Below are 18,993 nucleotides of genomic sequence, written 5' to 3' on the forward strand. Positions count from 1 at the left end.
TATTGATGGACAGAAACACTTATATACTATCTTTACAAAAAAAACTATGTATTGATGTACAGGGACAGAAATACTTAGTTTACTGTTATATTTAGAATAAAGTGTACTACAGTACAAGGACAGAATCACTTGTATAATATATTATCTTTAGAAGAAAATGTATGTATTGATGTACTGAAATACTTGTATAGTATACTACCTTTAGGAGAAAGTACATGACAAGGATAGAAACACTTACAGTTGTGATCAAAATTATTCAACGCCCACACAATTTTGGTGTTTTAGCAAGTTGGACATTTATTCCGTATTTTATTTATAGTCATATCAAATAAAGATGCATTAAGTAGACAAATGCAAATTGAATTACAACATTATATGTTGTAACATACCAAACAGTGTCATTTCTTTTAATATTTCAGTGACAAAATTATTCAACCCCTTGAAGATCTTAACTCTTAAGAACATAATTTGAATAAGATATTTTCAATCAGGTGTTGAAAACACCTGTAGATGTGATTAGAAGCATAAAGAGCAAAATTAAACTGATTGAAAAAGACTGTGACGCTCAGCTTCTTGTAGTGGGTCAATGGTGTATTTGCAACATGGTGAAGTCCAGGGAGTAGTCAAAGAAGTCAAGAAAGGAGGTCATTTCTCTTCATAAGAAAGGATATGGATATAAGAAAATAGCAAAGACATTACACATTCCAAGAGACACAGTTGGGAGCATAATTTGCAAGTTTAAAGCTAAAGACACAGTGGAAACACTACCTGGGCGTGGTAGAAAGAGGATGCTGTGTGCAACTGCTGTCCGGTATTTGGAGCGTACAGTGGTGAAAAACCCCCGGGTAACAGCTGAGGAACTACAACAGGACATTGCAGAGGGGGGAACACAGGTTTCGTCCCAGACAATAAGGTGCGCACTACGAGATGAAGGCCTCCATGCCAGAACTCCCAGGTGCACACCACTTCTGACTACCAGGCACAAGAAAAATAGACTCCAGTATGCCAAAAATCATCTGGAGAACCCCCAAAGTTTTTGGGAAACTGTTCTATGGAGTGATGAGACAAAACTGGAACTCTTTGGGCCTATGAATCAAGGTTATGTCTGGAGGAGAAAAAATGAAGCTTACAAAGAGAAGAACACCTTGCCTACTGTTAAGCATGGTGGGGGGGTCAATCATGCTCTGGGGGTGTTTCTCTGCCTCAGGTACCGGGAATCTCCAGCGCGTTCAAGGCATTATGAATTCTATTTCCTAGCAGGATATATTAGCTGCAAATGTCATGAAGTCAGTGAGGAAGCTGAGGCTTGGGAGACGTTGGACCTTCCAACAGGACAAGGATCCCAAGCAACCTCCAAATCAACATCAGAGTGGTTGCAGAAGAAGGGCTGGGAGACTCTGGAGTGGCCTTCACAGTCACCAGACCTAAATCCTCTAGAAAAGCTGTGGTGGGACTTGAAGAAGGCAGTTGCAGCACGCAAGCCCAAGAATATGAATGAACTGGAGGCCTTTGCCCAAGAGGAATGGGCTAAAATACTGGAGATGCTTGCAAGAAGCTTGTGTCCGGTTATGTATCACGTTTGAAGGATGTCATTACTGCCAAAGGCTGTTCTACTAAGTACTAAAGATGCATGTAACCAGGGGGTTGAATCATTTTGTCAATGAGATATTAATAAAAATGTCCTTTTTTGGTATTTTGTAAAATACAGTGTTACAATTTAAGTTGCATTTGTCTATTTGATACATCTTTATTTGATATGACTATAAACAAAATAAGGAATAAATGTCCAACTTGCTAAAACACCTAAATTGTGTGGGGGTTGAATAATTTTGATCATAACTGTATATGCTATCAATAGAAGTCAGTTTAAGTAATGGTGTGCTACAAATACAAGGAGAGAAAGACTTGGATCATTTACTATCTTTAGAATAAGTGTAAGTATTGATGTACTACAGTCCAAGGATAGAAACACTTATACAGTGCCCTCCAAAAGTATTGGAACAGTGAGGCCAGTTCCTTTATTTTTGTTGTAGACTGAAAACATTTGGGTTTGACATCAAAAGATGAATATAAGACAAGAGATCAACATTTTAGCTTTCATTTCCAAGTATTTACATCTGGATCTGATACACAACTTATAAGATAATATTATTTGTAATGGAACACAACACTTTTAGGTGAATAAAACTATTGGAACTGTTACGGCTACTCTGTCGTTCCAAAAAGTTTCGAAAAAACTAAAATAAAGATAGCCGAGTAGCCTTGAAGAGAAGGTTTAATACTCACTAAATTCCTTAAGCACTCGCGGAGATATTTCTAGATTCAAAATGTTGATTATTTATTTTCACAAACAAAAAATATTCTTTGTGGTTGACTTTCTACATAACCAAAATAACTTATTTCGTGGTAAAAAAAAAACTATTTCACTCCTCACTCCATCATGACAGACAGACAAAGGGAGCGCCCAGCTGTCCTGTCTTCTTAATCATGGGAGGAGGAAGTGGATTAGGGTTGAATCAATCTTTTCGTTATGTGACTGTGTTTTGAATTGTGAGCAGTCAATCAGAGCATGTTTGCCATTAAAATACTACATAAAGGGATGATACCACTGGGTGTGGTTTGAGCAGGTTGCAGTGGAACAGAGTATTTTACAGCGCTTCCTGCTGACTCTGTATTCACAGCTACTGAAGTAGCAAAGCTGCTGTTTATGCCTCTAATTGGTTTTAGTCCACTTGTGCTTTTTGGAAGAGGCCTTTTTGTTATTTGGTCCTGAATGTCTCCAAACAATGGATCCAAAAGCATCTTGGCATGCATTTCTAGAAAATACACAAAATTGTTGAATCTGATTCTCCTGACAGTCCTCTGTTGTGTCTCATAAGCTGTGCTTTGCCACTTTTCTCTGAGTTTGTAGGGTAGTTTGGATGTAATCAGCCTTAGGTTTGATGGGATATCAAGTTCCTCCAAATGCTGTAAATCATGCATTACATTACAGCATCCTCTCAAATACATTGCATATGCATGAAGCATTTTTCCATCCTCAGCTTTAATTGCTGTCCAATTCAAGGCTTTTTCCAAGTAACCTCCCGAAATTTTCATCTCATTTCCAAAGTGTTCCTTTAAGAGGCGCCTTGCTTCATTATAGCCCCTACTGGCTTCCATGTGCAAACAGCTGTGAACCAAGTCTCTTGGCAAACCAGATGCAAACTGTTCAAAGTAGTAGAGTCGGTCTTGATGATTCTCAGTCTTGTCTTCAATCAAGTGTTCAAATGCATGGATAAAAGACTGATATGCCAGTGGGTTACCATCAAACAGACATCTCTCTAGCTGGTAGTAGAGTTTTTGCTGTGAGACAATGAGTTTTACGATTTCACTTTGTCTTTGAATAACCATTTCCAAGTTATCATGAGCAGCATTAATAACCACATTATCTTGTGCAGAGTGATTTATTATGAGTCTGATTTACACTCTGGGTCTTGTGTTTTTTAATTGCATTTTTGTTTTGAGGTTTATTTAGATCTTCTGATGTGCTGGTGTTCCTTTTAGGTAGAGGTGTGTGGAGACTTAAGATGGTTTGGTGAAGTGGGGTTTTGTGTATTACACCAAACTCTATAAAGTCCACATTGCTCGCCATAGTTTCTCTTTCATGGTGAGAATCATAATACTCAGTCATGGGTTCCTGAGTCACCTCATTACTTTCATGAATTAAATCACTTTGAAGGATTTGTATTTTAGCAGTTGATGCTGCGAGATCTGCTTCCAACTCCATTTGCTCCATCTTTGCTTTAAGCTTTGTTCCCTCCAGTTCCATTTTCTCCATCTTTGCTTAAAGCTTTGTTTCCTCCAGTTGCAAGATGTGTTTTTCCTTCAGTGCAGCAGCTCGAGCCACTGTAGCAGCCTGTTACGCTTTGGCCCTTTTTAATTCTGAGGATACTGAGGAACATCTAGAGGCTTTTGATCCAGTGACAGACTTTGATTTGTGAGATAAATTTGATATGCTGTCCAGTGGTCCAACTTTTGATTGTGCAATTTCTCTTTTCCATGTTTCATGAAATAATTCACATTTATTATCCTGGGTTCATACCAGTCATAATAATCATTTTCCTTTTCCTCTCCTGATAGCAAGTTTTGCACAAAGTTGTGAGCATTTTTAAATCCATCCACAGCTCTTTTAAATATTTCAAAATCATCATTGACTTTATCAGCATTTCTAACATGAGTCATCAAAGTCTTTATTTCATTTAGCTTCCTTGTGCACGCGCCCAGTCTGCCTCTGCGCAAAGCAATGCGCGTTCTCGGCATGTGGTCGGCCTCAGCTGCCGTCTCAGGTGTGCCAGACATCATTCCAAATAATCACACTGCTCAATTTATTTTACACTTAGTCCATTGTTTAGTTCATTCCTATATGTCCTTCCAACATGTGCATTTCACATCCACAATCTGCAACTTTCCTTTCTATAGCGTTAAAATGATTCCATACAGCGCAGCGGCGCGATCATTCATTCATTCATGACGTTCATCTGTTGATTTTACTCACGGCCCGCCGGCTGCTTGCTGTCGTCGGTGCAGAGCGATCGTGGATGGTCCTTCGGGTCTACAGTGTAGTTTGTTTACTTGTTACGGCTACTCTGTCGTTCCAAAAAGTTTAAAAAAAATTACAATAAAGATAGCCAAGTAGCCTTGAGGAGGAGGTTTAATACTCACTAAATTCCTTAATAAGCACTCGGGGAGATATTTCTAGATTGAAAATGTTGATAATATATTTTCACAAACAAAAAATATTCTCCGTTGTTGACTACATAATCAAAATAACTTATTTGGTGGTAGACAAACTATTTCACTCCTCACTCCTTCAGCATGACAGACAGAGAAAGGGAACGCCCAGCTGTCCTTTCTTCTTAATCATAGGAGGAGGAAGTGGCTCACTTAATCATAATCAATCTAAAACAGCCAATAATTAATCAACATCATCATTGACATTATTGGATTAGATTGTCAAAACAATTAATAAATAAATAATATAGATAGGCTCCAACAGGAACATATAAACTTAAAATACATTAAAGTGTATAGGACTTAATATTTAGTTGCAAAACTTTTGTGATGCTTTCCCAGGCTTTCTCCATAGCCTTTTTCAGTTTTGTTTGTTTTGGGGGGGGGGGGTTACTCCTGTCAGTCTCCTCTTCAGCAGGTAAAATACATGCTCTATTGGGTTTAAGTCTGGAGACTGACTTAGCCAGTCTAAAACCTTCCACTTCTTGCTCCTGATCAACTCCTTTGTTGTTTTGGCAGTGTGTTTTGGGTCGTTATCTTGCTGCATGATGAAGGATCTCCCAATCAGTTTAGTTGCATCTTTCTTTAAATTAGAAGACTAAATGTTTCTGTAGACTTCTGAGTTCATTTTGCTGCTGCCATCATGGGTTACATCATCAATGAAGATGACGTCCCAGAAGAAGCCTTGCAAGCCCAAGCCATGACATTAGCTCTGCCGTGTTTCACATATGAGCTTGTATGTTTGGGATCATGAGCAGATCCTTTCTTTCTCCAAACTTTCGCCTTTCCATCACTTTGGAAGAAGATAATCTTTGTCTCATCAGTCCATAAAACATTTTCCCAGAATTTTTTAGGCTCATCCCTGCACCTTTTGGACAAAATGTAGCCTGGCCTTCCAATTATTCTTGCTATCGAGTGGTTTGCATCTTCTGGTGTAATCTCTGTACTTCTGTTCATGAAGTCTTCTGCAAACAGTAGATTGTGATACCTTCACTCCTGCCCTCAGGAGGTTGTTGCTGATGTCACTAACAGTTGTTCTTTATAGCTCTTACAATGTTTCTTTCATCAACTGCTGATGTTTTCCTTGGTCCTGTTCCACGTCTGTAGCCTAGTACACCAGTGGTTTCTTTCTTCTTCAGAACATTCCAAACGGTTGTACTCACTATGGCCAATGCTTGTGCAATGGCTCTGATTGAATGTCCATCTTCTCTCAGATTCACAATTGCTTTGTTTTCACCCATAGACCCATAGACTCTCATTTTCATGTTGGCGCCAACTCTAAATGCAGTCTGCACAGGTAAAACCTATCCTACTCAATCTGAAACTGAGCTCAGACATTTAGTGCTATTTAGTGTTTGAATAATCAATGTAATTGGGAAACACCTGGGCAACAACACACATCTGTCAGTCACATGTTCCGATACTTTTGCTCTCATGAAAAATGGGTAGGTTGAACCAAAAGGTGCTATCTTCTAAGTTGTGTATCAGATCCAGATGCAAATACCTGGAAATAAAAACTAACAAGTTGATCTATTGTCCCATACTCATCTTTTACTGTCAAACCCAAATGTTTTCAGTCTACAACAAAAATAAACAAATTGGACTCACTGTTCCAATACTTTTGGAGGGCACTGTATGTATAGTACCCTTAGAAGAAACTAAGTATTGATGTACTGAAACACTTACACGTTCTTCTAAAGATAGAATATTGTATAAGTATTCGTGTACTGAAATACTTCAAAGACAGTTTAAGTAATGATGTACTACAATGCATGGACAGAAATACTTATATAATCTTTAGAATAAAGTTTATGTATTGATGTTCTATAGTACAACGACATAAATACTTGGACATTGTATCTTTAGAAGAAACTAAGTATTGATTTACTGACATACTTTTACAATACACTATCTTTGGAAATAAGTGTAAGTATTTATGTACTGAAGTACTTATATAGGAGAAATTGTATGTATTGATGTACTGAAATACTTATATAAAATACTATCTTAAGGGGGATGTAATATTGATGTACAACAAGGACGCAAACACTTTAGAAAAAAAAGTGTAACTACACACGTATATGCTATCTTTTGTAGTATTGGTGTACTACAGTACAAGGCTAGAAACACATACTATATTTCGAAGAGAGTGTATGTATTGATGCACTACAGTATAAGGACAGAAATACTTATATAATACAGCAAGTTTAAAGGACAGCAGGTTAGGCCACCGTGAGCTGAGACAGTCTCTACACAAGTCCCAGTATGTAATGTGATAAATGGCATAAACGCGCCAGTGACACAAGATTTGAAGTCATTTACACTATATATATCCGCCTCTCTGCAATTGGTGAGATATATTCTACTCACGAGGGTGATTTGGCTGAAAATAAGGTGCCTCGAACGCCGAGTGGCCCATTGTTCCCCTGCAACTATGCCACAACGCGGATCAAAGGAATCTAAACACGTCCGTGATCAATTGTCCTCTAGGGATTTGGACGAAAATGCAATGTTTACTCCGGACGATCGAAAAATGTTGCGAGCTATGGTTGAAAAACTGGACATTTTGATTGAACTAATAACTGACGTTCCAGAGCTGAAAAAAATCAGTCAAGTACAATCACGCTGAAATGGTGGAGATAAAAAAGGAAAAGACGACACTAAAAGTTGAGTTAACAAGCCAGGAACTCGAAACTACTAGACTGACAACAGAGAGCGAGAAATTAAAGGCGGACTTGTTGGAACTCCGCTGCAGGAGCATGCGGGACAAGTTGCTGATTATGAAGATGAAGGTGACAAGATGGCTGCCAATGCTTCTCCCTGCTCAGAGTCTCTCTACAATTCATCAAATATATCTGGAATCTGAGACAAATATCTTGAAATGCTCCATTGCTGATGGTGAAGGAATACTTTACTTCACTACTTTGGGGATATTGCAACAACATTGGACTCTGAAAAAGGTATTTTAGGAGTATCAAATCAAGGCCCAAACAGGCCTTCTGAAAACTTCAGTGCAGCTCATCAAGTTACCGTATTTTCTGCGCTATAAGCCGCATCTAAAAACCAAACATTTTCTCAAAAGATGACAGTGCGGCTTATAACCCGGTGCGCCTTATATATGTATTAATATAAATATTTATTTTCATAGAGTTTAGGTTTCGCAACTACGGTAAACAGCCGCCATCTTTTTTCCCCGTAGAAGAGGAAGCCCTTCTTCTTCTACGGTAAGCAACCGCCAAGGTAAGCACCCGCCTACCTGGAAAGAGGAAGCGCTTCTTCTTCTACGGTAAGCAACCGCCAAGGTAAGCACCCGCCTACCTGGAAAGAGGAAGCGCTTCTTCTTCTACGGTACGCAACCGCCAAGGTAAGCACCCGCCCACCTGGAAAGAGGAAGCGCTTCTTCTTCTACGGTACGCAACCGCCAAGGTAAGCACCCGCCCCCGTAGAAGAAGAAGCGCGCGGCTAATCCGATTCATTTCATTTGTGTGTTTCTGTAAAGACGACCACAAAATGGCTCCTACTAAAAGACACGCGTACAACGCAGAATTCAAACTCAAGGAAATAAGTCACGCAGAAGAACAGGGAAATAGAGCAGCAGCGAGAGAATTGAACATAAATGAATCAATGGTGCTTAGGTGGAGGAAGCAACAAGATGACCTGCGCCAAGTAAAGAAGACAACACAGAGTTTGAGGGAACAAAGCAAGATGGCAAGAGTTGGAGGACAAACTCTAACAGTGGGTTGTTGAGCAGAGAGCAGCAAGCAGAAGTGTCAGTAACATCACTATTCCAATGAAGGCAACAGCGCCAGCAAGCGAACTTCACTTGGATGATTTTAAAGGTGGAGCTTCTTGGTGTTTCCGGTTCATGAAAAGACGCAATCTCTCCGTCCGCACACGGACTACTATTTCACAGCAACTGCCAAAAGACTTTCAAAAAAAGCTGGCTACTTTCCGCGCATATTGTAAAAACAAGATAGCTGAAAAAAGATCCGGCCAGGAAGGCAGGATTCATGGAACTGCCGGACACCAACAGCGACACTGACTCTGATGACTTCGACGAGACGGAGCCCGCCATTTTGGATGCCGTATTCGCCCAATTTTTTAATTCAGACACCGAAGAAGAAAAATTCGAGGGATTTATGGATGAGGAATAACTTCTGAAGGTGAGCTTTAAATGTTTATTTTGTGTGCTGTGACATTAACGTTCGACCAAAGTTGAGTTATTGATGTTGCTATTGCTCTGCAATATTTTGAGTGTTACTATTGTTGTGATTGCACATTCGCACACTGGTTTGTATTATTAAAGTTTGACTGACCTATCTGACTGTTTTTTTGACATTCCCTTTAGCGCAGCATGGGCGCGGCTTATGACCCGGTGCGGCTTATAGGTTTACAAAGTTTTTAAATATGCCATTCATTGAAGGTGCGGCTTATAACACGGGGCGGCTTATAGCGCGGAAAATACGGTACCTAAAATACCTGTGTAAAATTACTTGAAAAGATGACAATAACAATTAAAAAGTTGTCAGAGGAAATTGAAGAGATAAAGAAATCTCTAAACTTCATGGGTGAAGAGATTGCTAAGGTTCTAAAGCAACAAGGAAACATCATGGGCCTCATGGAGGAAGTGAAGGAGCTGAAGGAGAATGTGATCCAGAGAGACAAAAGGATTGAACTTTTGGAACAGAGATGTGAGGATTTGGAACAACAATCACTTGTCAATGACATTGTGGTCACAGGACTAGAGCTGAAACACCGCAGTTATGCTCGAGTTACAGCTGGGCTGAACCAAGGTGAAGATGCTCCTACGGAGGAACTTGAAACTCTTGAGCAAAAACTCCTGGACTTTTTCAGAGGTAAAAACATCATCGTTGAGAAACAAAACATATCAACATGCTATTCATTTCCAAACAAGAATGTTAAAGCAAGACCAATAATAGTGATGCAGATGGTTAACCAGAAACACAAAATGGAGCTGCTGAGACAGTCCAAAAAGCTAAAGGGCACTGGAATTTATCTGAATGAGCACCTGACAAAGAAAAATGGTGAAATTCCAAGAAGTGGCCGCATTCTCAGGAAAGAAAATAAGATTCAATCTACATGGACGAGACATGGCAAAGTCTACATAAAGCCAAATGGATCGGATCAAATGAAGCCAATATGGATTAAAAACGTGAAAGACTTGGAACAATTTAAATAACTTGTTGAATCAGGACAACAAATGGTATGTGGACAATGAAAATGTATGGTACACATGGTATATGGACATTAGGATTATGGATAATGTGTGTTTTTTTAAGTTATATCGTACATTTTAGTACATTATTGATATTTTGGTTAAACTTCTTTGGAGGATGACTAATAATGAGTTTGACTTTTATATTTCTGACGAGGAAGAAAGCAGTATAGCTGGGCAAGAAGATATTCAAGACAGGATAAGCTGTAAGGAACTAAATTTAAGTTATTTAGAAATGAATGATGATAAAGTAGGAGAATTTTGTAATGACATTGATCCAGAAATTAATCTAAGTGGATTACATAACATAAATGTTTCATATTACTCAGAGGATAGTTTTAAAAATGTGGATTTAAAGGGTTTTTTGCTTATTCATTTTAATAGTAGAAGTCTCAGGGCTAATTTTGAGAAGATACAAGAGTGTTTGGAATCTTTAAAATCAACATTCCAAGCAATTGCATCTCAGAGACATGGTTGACAGATGAAATTAATGATATGTTTATATTAGAAGGTTATGATTTTTATAATATAAATAGAAAAAATTAAAAAGGAGGTGGCGTTGCGTTCTATGTACAAAAAAAATATTACTGTGAAATTATCGACAGTCTAGTTATAGATGATGTTATGGAGAGTATGACTATAAAAATACAAATAAACAACGAACGTAGTGCATATTTGAGTTGTATTTATAGGACACCTGGGTCACATGTAGAGCTTTTCCATGACAGCCTACTAAAAGTACTTGGAAAACTAGCTAACAAGAAATGTGTCTTTGTGTGTGGAGATTTCAATTTTGATTTATTAAAATGGAGAACCCATAAACCAACTAATGACTTTATAAATGAAATGTTTACTTATGGTTTGCAACCAATAATTGATAAACCAAGCAGAATAACGCGAGAATCTGCTACCCTCATTGACAATATTTTTACAAATATCCATGACATAACTACAGGTGGAATACTCCTTAGTGACATCACAGATCATTTTCCAGTGTTTGTGAATATTCAAAGTATGATTGTAAATAATATAGCACAAAAAACATTGTTGAAATTAACAAGATTAAGGACACCTGAAAGAATACAAGCATTTAAGAATGAGCTTTCAAAATGTTTCTGGGAAGGGGTGTATGTTGAAAATTGTAATGATTCATACAGGGCATTTCTGTTTAAATGGATAGAACTTTATAATTCCTGCTGTCCAGTCGTGAAGTCCACACTAAAGAAAGTGAGTAAAAATAAGCCTTGGATGACGAAGGGTCTAGTAATGGCCTCCAATAGAAAAAATGTTCTGTATAATAGTTACTTAAAAAATAAAACTGAACAAAATGAAAGGGAGTATAAAATTTATAAAAATGAGTTGACTTCTATTCTACGAAAGCAAAAGAAAAGTTATTATAACGAGAAATTTGAAGATAGCAAAAAATAATATTAAACAAACATGGAACACAATCAACCAGGTTTTAGGTAATAGATGTAAAAATCATGAGACTCCGAGCTACTTTATAAATGATAATAATATAAAACTAAACAAAAAAGAAATGATAGTGGAAGAATTTAATGACTATTTGGTTAATATGGGCCCTGCACTTGCAGAAAAAATACCTGTTTATGAGGACACAGGCTTGACTAAAAACACAATAAACCCTCATTTAAAATCAATGTTTTTGAGTGGAGTAACAGAAGTGGATATAATTCAAACAGTAAGAGCCTTTAAAAGTAAAACATCTACAGACATATATCACATAGATATGGTAATTATTAAAGAATGTATTCATTTAATTCCTAAGCCATTGGCTCACATATGTAATCAATCATTCAAGTGTGGATACTTCCCAGATGATATGAAGATAGCAAAGGTTATTCCTGTTTTTTAAAAACGGAAATAAGCATCTTATGGAAAATTATAGACCGATTTCAATACTCACTCAATTTTCAAAAATTTTAGAAAAGCTTTTTACAAAACAGTTTAATAATTTTCTGGAAAAAAACACCTTGCTTAAGCAGCAGCAGTATGGTTTTGGGGAAAATCGAACAACTACGTATGCAGTAATGCATATGCTGGAGGAGGTTAGTACTGCTATGGATAATGATGAATTTACAATAGCCATCTATATTGATTTAAAAAAGGCCTTCGATACCATTGACCACAGACAGTTAATAAATAAGTTGGATAAGTACGGCATCCGAGGGCCAGCTCTGTCCTGGATCAAGAGCTATCTAGAAAATAGAAAACAATGTGTTCAGGTGGATAATACAATATCTGGATTTAAAAATATAGTTTGTGGAATTCCACAGGGTTCTATAATTGGTCCTAAGTTATTTACAATTTTCATTAATGATTTTTGTGATGCATCAAGTTTCTTAACATTTTTTATGTTTGCTGATGATACAACTATCCTTTGTTCTGGAAAATCTTTTAATGAACTTTTGGTAAAAATAGAACAAGAAATGACAGTGCTTAAAAACTGGTTTGATATGAATAAATTATCACTTAATATTGCTAAAACTAAATTTATGATATTTGGTACCAAAACTGAGGTATCTAATGAAGTAAATATTAAAATAAATGGATATAAAATTGAGCGTGTCTTTGATACTAAGTTTTTAGGAGTTATAATTGATTATAAATTATCATGGAGACAACATGTAAATTATATAAAAACAAAAATATCAAAAACACTTGGTGTTTTGTATAAAACTAAAGAATTACTTAATTATAATTCTTTGTTAACAATTTATTATACTTTGATACTTCCATACATGACATACTGTGTAGAACTCTGGGGAACCACTTTTAAAACCATAACTAATGATATTGTTTTGCTGCAAAAAAAAAGCTGTACGGCTAATAAAAAAAGCAGGATATTATGACCATACCCATCCATTATTTGTTAAATCAAAACTTATGAAATTTCAAGATATTGTTTATTATAAAATAACACAGATAATGTTCAAAGCAAAAATAAATACTCTTCCAGAAGGAATTCAAAAATACTTCACTCTACAGACCAGCAAATACAATCTAAGAGATGAATCTAGGTTTATTTTACCAAAAGCAAGACTAGTGGTTAAATGTAGATGTCTATCTGTTCTCGGTGTTAATTTGTGGAATTCTGTTGGTAAAGAAATAAAAATGAGTGACTCAGTATTTAATTTAAAAAAGAACATGTCACAATGTATTTTAAAAAGTTATGTGAACTAGAAATGTATGTTTGTTTGGTTAAATGTTGTATTTAGAAGGTATGTATGTTTATCTATTTACAGAAAAGTGTATGTGTGTAGGTACATATTTTTGTATTGTTTGTTGGGGGGCAGCTTGAATGTGGATGCTGAATGACTATATTTCTTTTTGTGTTGCAGAATTATTAGAAAGGGTAACTTAATTGAATGTAAAAAATGTATGTTGGGCATATAAGCTTTTTTGCTTCTGCCCGTTTCAGTCATGTTATTCATTTTTGAATCGTGATCTATGTTTGAATATGTTTTTGTTAGACTGAAAATAAACTGAACTGAACTGAACTGAAAGATGTAGAAGAGACTTACAGCATCGCGGAGAACCTCGTCACAGCCATTCTGCAGAAGCAACTGGGCATTTCGGATGAAGAAGTCAAGAGGATCCAAATGGAACGAGCACACAGGATTGGCAAACGCAAAGAGGATGCTAGACCGAGACCTATGGTTGTAAAGTTGATCAAATCCAAATGCAAAGACGGAGTGCTTGCTCTCTCCAGAGGGTTACTAACCCTCCTTAATCTTTACAAAAGATTAAAAATGTTATGGATGCATTTGATTTAATTGATATCTGGAGATTAAAAAATACTAGGTTAGTACAATATATGTGGAGAAGACAAAACCAGGCAAGTCCTATTGACTATTTTTTATATACCATTTTCATTGCTAAACAAAGTGACTGCAATATCAAGCAATGATAAATTGTGTTCTGATAATAATTGTATAGGTTTAAAAAACTGCAATTGAAGATAATACATGTGAGCCCAGATATTGGAAGTTGAATCAAATGCTTCTACAGGATGAATAATTCATTGAAAAAAAAAAACTTATTACTGACTAATTTAAAAATAATATAGGATCATCAAATCGCCAAATCGCCTGGGAAGCCTTCAAATATTTAAGGGGATATGCCATTGCGTACTCTTCATGGAGAAAAAAAACTTAAAATGGTCTAACAGGAATTAAAGAAAGAAATTGAGGATTTACAAAAAACATTGATAGTAGTGATAATCTAATTAGCGAGCAACTGAATTCCTTTTACAGCCAAAAAAGAAGAGTTAAACTTAACTGAAAAACAATTATTTTAAAGTTATGACTGCAACAGAGCAATCTGGATGAAAAAAAGGTGATAAGTGATCAAAATTCATTTGAAATATCCAAGCAAAAAAACGTTATAAAAGAACATTTCCATACGTATTAAAACAAATGGAAAGGTATTGGATACACACACCACATTGTTGAAAGTAAAGGAAAATTACTTTGGAAATATTTTTTCTAATAAAGTAATCTCTCCTGAAACTACTTTTTTTTTTTCAGAAAATTATAAAAGAAAATTGACTTCAGAAGAAAGCCATTCATGTAAAGGCCTCATTAGAGAGGAAGAACTTGTGGAAGCTGTTAAGTCTTTTCATCCAGGGAAACCCCAGAATTAGGTGGAATACCTATTGAGGTCTATCAAGTATTTTATGAAGAGGTTAAGAAACAACTGCTTTTGTAGTTTTAATTACTCTTATAAAACACATGTTTTTGTCTAACACTCAAACAGAAGGTCTTATTTCTTTTTTCTGAAACAGGAAATAAATGGTGAGTATAAAGACCAAGTTTATCTAAAAAATTGGAGACCAATGACACTTCAGTGATACGATGCCAAGATCCTGGCAAAATGTTTGGCTTAAGGACTTAAGTCTGTTTTGTCAAATATTAGGGTTAGGGTGAAATATTATTCACCAAGATCAATCAGGTTTCCTACAATTAAGTAACATAGGAAACAATATTAGACAGTTATTAGAAATTATAGAAAATTATAATATGGAAAATAAAAAAGGATCAATTTTTACAGTCAACCTGGAGAAAGAATTTTACAAAATTAGCCTAGATGTGTAAAAGCTTAGTTTGTTTCAATTTTGGCAACACCTTACTACACTGGATCAAGACGCTATATATTTAAATGAACTGTAGAATCATCAATAATGGATACATCTCTGGGACAATACTTCTATTAAGAGGTCTAAAACAAGGGTGCCTTTTGTCTCCATACTTATTTATTATTGCTATGGAAATATTGACGGTAAAAGTTAGATTGAATAAAAACATTGAAGGGCTCAGTAATAATATTAATGGACCATTTAACATACTTGGTGTTTTTGTACCAGAGAATCTGGAAGATCTCGGCTCAGTAAATTATGTTAATCGATTAAGAAAACTGGATAAAATTATGCAATTATGGAAAGGGAAATCCTTAATCTTGTATGGTAAAATATCTATTGTCAACTCGTTAATCATTCCTCGATTTATTTATTTGTTTTTGTCATTACTAGCTCCATCAAAAAACTTTAAGGTCTATGAGCGGAGGGTCTTCCATTTTGTCTGGGACGGCAAACCAGAAAAGATTAGAAGAAAGGTTTTGTACAATGAATATGAGGGCCTGAAACTTCTCAACCATGAAGCTATGTGCCTGTCTTTAAAAGCATCAATTGTTCCAAAGATGTAATTAAACACTGAGTGGTACACAAGTGTCCTGTTGGACAAAAAACATGTACTGTATCAAAATAAATTGTATCCGTTTTTACAATTGATGACCTCGCATTTTCCTTATGTAGAGAGAGAGTCTGCTGGGAAACATGGCGAGGTTCATGAAGGAAACAATCCACTCATGGTGGTGTTTTATATTTGATGTGCCAGAAAAAAGAGATGACATTTTGCAGAAGATAAAATGGATGAACTCTATTGTTGTAATAGATGGAAAGCCTTTCTTTTGGTAAACTATGTTTGAAAGAGGAATCATTTTTGTCAATGACATTATCAATGAGAACGGTAAGATTATGAAGTATGATGAATTTAAAGGCCTACTGAAAGCCACCACTACCGACCACGCAGTCTGATAGTTTATACATCAATGATGAAATATTAACATTGCAACACATGCCAATACGGCCGCTTTAGTTTACTAAATTGCAATTTTAAATCTCCCGCGAAGTTTCCTGTTGAAAACATTGCAGAATGATGACGCTTATGTTGACGCGTGTTTGTGACGTTATTGTTTGTAGTGGACATTTTATCCAAGCATCATTCACAGCTAAAAGTTGTCCAATTTAATTGCATAATTACACAGTATTTTGGACATCTGTGTTGCTGAATCTTTTGCAATTTGTTCAATTAATAATGGAGACGTCAAAGAAGAATGCTGTTGGTGGAAAGCGGTGGATTGCAGCCGCCTTTAGCAACCAAAACACAGCCGGTGTTTCTTTGTTTGTTGTGAAGCTTTACTATGGAACAGAGCAGTCAAGCGAACATGTTTCTCTACCACATGTCAACCAGCAGGTTTCGGTGAGAAAATTGTGGTAATAAGTCGGCTCTTATCGGAGACATCAGCGGAGCTTGTGTCGTTCTTCCTGCAGCAGCTGTCAAATAGCCAGCTGCCACTTTCTTGGCTCCTCCATGGCTTCCATCAGAGACACTGCTGGTCACCAAACCCCTCCCAATTTCAGGTATGACTTTATAATCTCACTAGAACACTAGTAACACAATAATCAGATAAGGAATTTTCCAGAATTATCCTAGTAAATGTGTCGAATAACATCTGAATCGCTCCCACTGCCCTAGCCTTTTTTTTCTATTGCTTCACTCTAACTTTCCTCATCCACGAATCTTTCATTCTCGCTCAAATTAGTTGGGAAATCGTCGCTTTCTCGGTCCGAATCGCTCTTGCTGCTGGTGGCTGTGAATATAAACAATGTAAGGAGCCCTACAACCAGTGACGTCACACGCACATCGTCTGCTACTTCCGGTACAGGCAAGGCTTTTTTTTTAGCCACCAAAAGTTACGTACTTTATGGTTGATGTTCTCTACTAAATCCTTTCAGCAAAAATATGGCAATATCGCGAAATGATCAATTATGACACATAGAATAGACCTACTATCCCCGTTTGAATAAGAAAATCTCATTTCAGTAGGCCTTTAGAACTATGTATGATGATGCTTGTTCAAGTTTTTCATTCAATCAACTAACTGGAATCATTGGGAAAAGATGGAAACAAATAATTAATTACGGAACTACTAAATTATTAGTTTGTAAACCTCTAATAAGAAATTCTAGTTGGCAAAAAGAAACTAAAATAAATATAAAATAATATAATGTTTATTTAATAAAGAAATCTTTGAAGGATGCTCATATAACACATGGAAAATGGGAGGACATTTTTGACTGCTTTTTGACTGAAGAAATATTCAAATTAATCTACAAAACTACTATCGATTTGCAAAATTGTTAATTTCAAATTAAAATTATTTATAACTTTTCGAACACAAGAAAAATGTTAAAACTATGGAATATGACAAGAGTCGGATGAATACCTATTTTGTTGTAAGGAGTCTGAATCCACCCTGCTTTTGTTTTGGTATTGTCATATTGTGTCTTCCTTTTGGGTGGAAGTTGGAAAAATGTGTTTAATTATTGGTTTGTTTATGAAGCTTAATATGGTTTCTGTTATTTTAGGAGAGTTCATTGACAGTCATGACTAAGTCAATTTAATTATAGCATTCAGTGAAAGGTTTTTTTTAAGGCCAAAAACAGATATTCACTTTTTACCCTCATTAAAACATGTATTCAGTATTTTTTGACTTCAGGAAGTTATATGGTTAAAACCGATAATGATGCCAATATACATAAAAAAAGATGGGAAGTTTGAAAATGTAATTTTGTTTACAGATATTTGCAATTTATTGTTGTGTTTCCTAATTTTGAGTGTACATAAATGAAGGCGTGTGTTGCTGAGCCCGACTTTGATTGATTGATTGAAACTTTTATTAGTAGATTGCACAGTTCAGTACATATTCCGTACAATTGACCACTAAATGGTAACACCCCAATAAGTTTTTCAACTTGTTTAAGTCGGGGTCCACGTTAATCAATTCAGGTAAACTCGACCTGGACATAATCTGGACTGGACCTGGTTTGAAGAACCCTTCAAACAATCTAATTTCATTCATAAGGTCCTTTTCAAAAAATATATATAAAATAAAATAAAATAAATACATTTAAAACATTTTCTTGAATAAGAAAGAAAGTACAACAATATAAAACAGTTATAGAGAAACTAGTAGTTAATGAAAATGAGTAACATTAACTGTTAAAGGTTAGCACTATTAGACAGAGTAATGAAATACATGTTATACAATCTTTAGAAGAAATTGTAAGTATAATATATTATCTTCAGAATATGTTCATAGTGAAGCACTACAAGGACAGAAATATTTCATCCTGCTTGAATGTAAGATTTGTATTCAACTCCTGGGTAAACACTGCCCCCTGGTGGACTCTTTAACTACATACCTTGTCTCCTTTGCGTCCACTCAGACCTTGAGCACCTGGAACGCCCATGGGTCCTCTCTCTCCTTTGCGTCCACTCAGACCTTGAGCACCTGGAACGCCCATGGGTCCTCTCTCTCCTTTGCTTCCACTCAGACCTTGAGCACCTGGAACGCCCATGGGTCCTCTCTCTCCTTTGCGTCCACTCAGACCTTGAGCACCTGGAACGCCCATGGGTCCTCTCTCTCCTTTGCGTCCACTCAGACCTTGAGCACCTGGAACGCCCTTGGGTCCTCTCTCTCCTTTGCGTCCACTCAGACCTTGAGCACCTGGAACGCCCATGGGTCCTCTCTCTCCTTTGCGTCCACTCAGACCTTGAGCACCTGGAACGCCCATGGGTCCTCTCTCTCCTTTGCGTCCACTCAGACCTTGAGCACCTGGAACG

General features: G+C 36.5%; 1 long non-coding RNA gene across 3 annotated transcripts in view; it reads right to left on the minus strand.

Annotated features, from left to right (window-relative positions):
• LOC133554023 (uncharacterized) overlaps nucleotides 1-18,712 on the minus strand; it is an 84,440-nt gene extending 65,728 nt beyond the window's left edge. For all 3 annotated transcript variants that reach the window (XR_009807046.1, XR_009807045.1, XR_009807047.1), the window contains exon 1: nucleotides 18,573-18,712. This is a non-coding gene — a long non-coding RNA (uncharacterized LOC133554023). The remainder of the gene's footprint in view (nucleotides 1-18,572) is intronic.
• Nucleotides 18,713-18,993: the final 281 nt, after the last annotated feature.

The sequence above is a fragment of the Nerophis ophidion genome, linkage group LG06 (assembly GCF_033978795.1).
Source record: "Nerophis ophidion isolate RoL-2023_Sa linkage group LG06, RoL_Noph_v1.0, whole genome shotgun sequence".
Lineage (NCBI taxonomy): Eukaryota > Metazoa > Chordata > Actinopteri > Syngnathiformes > Syngnathidae > Nerophis > Nerophis ophidion.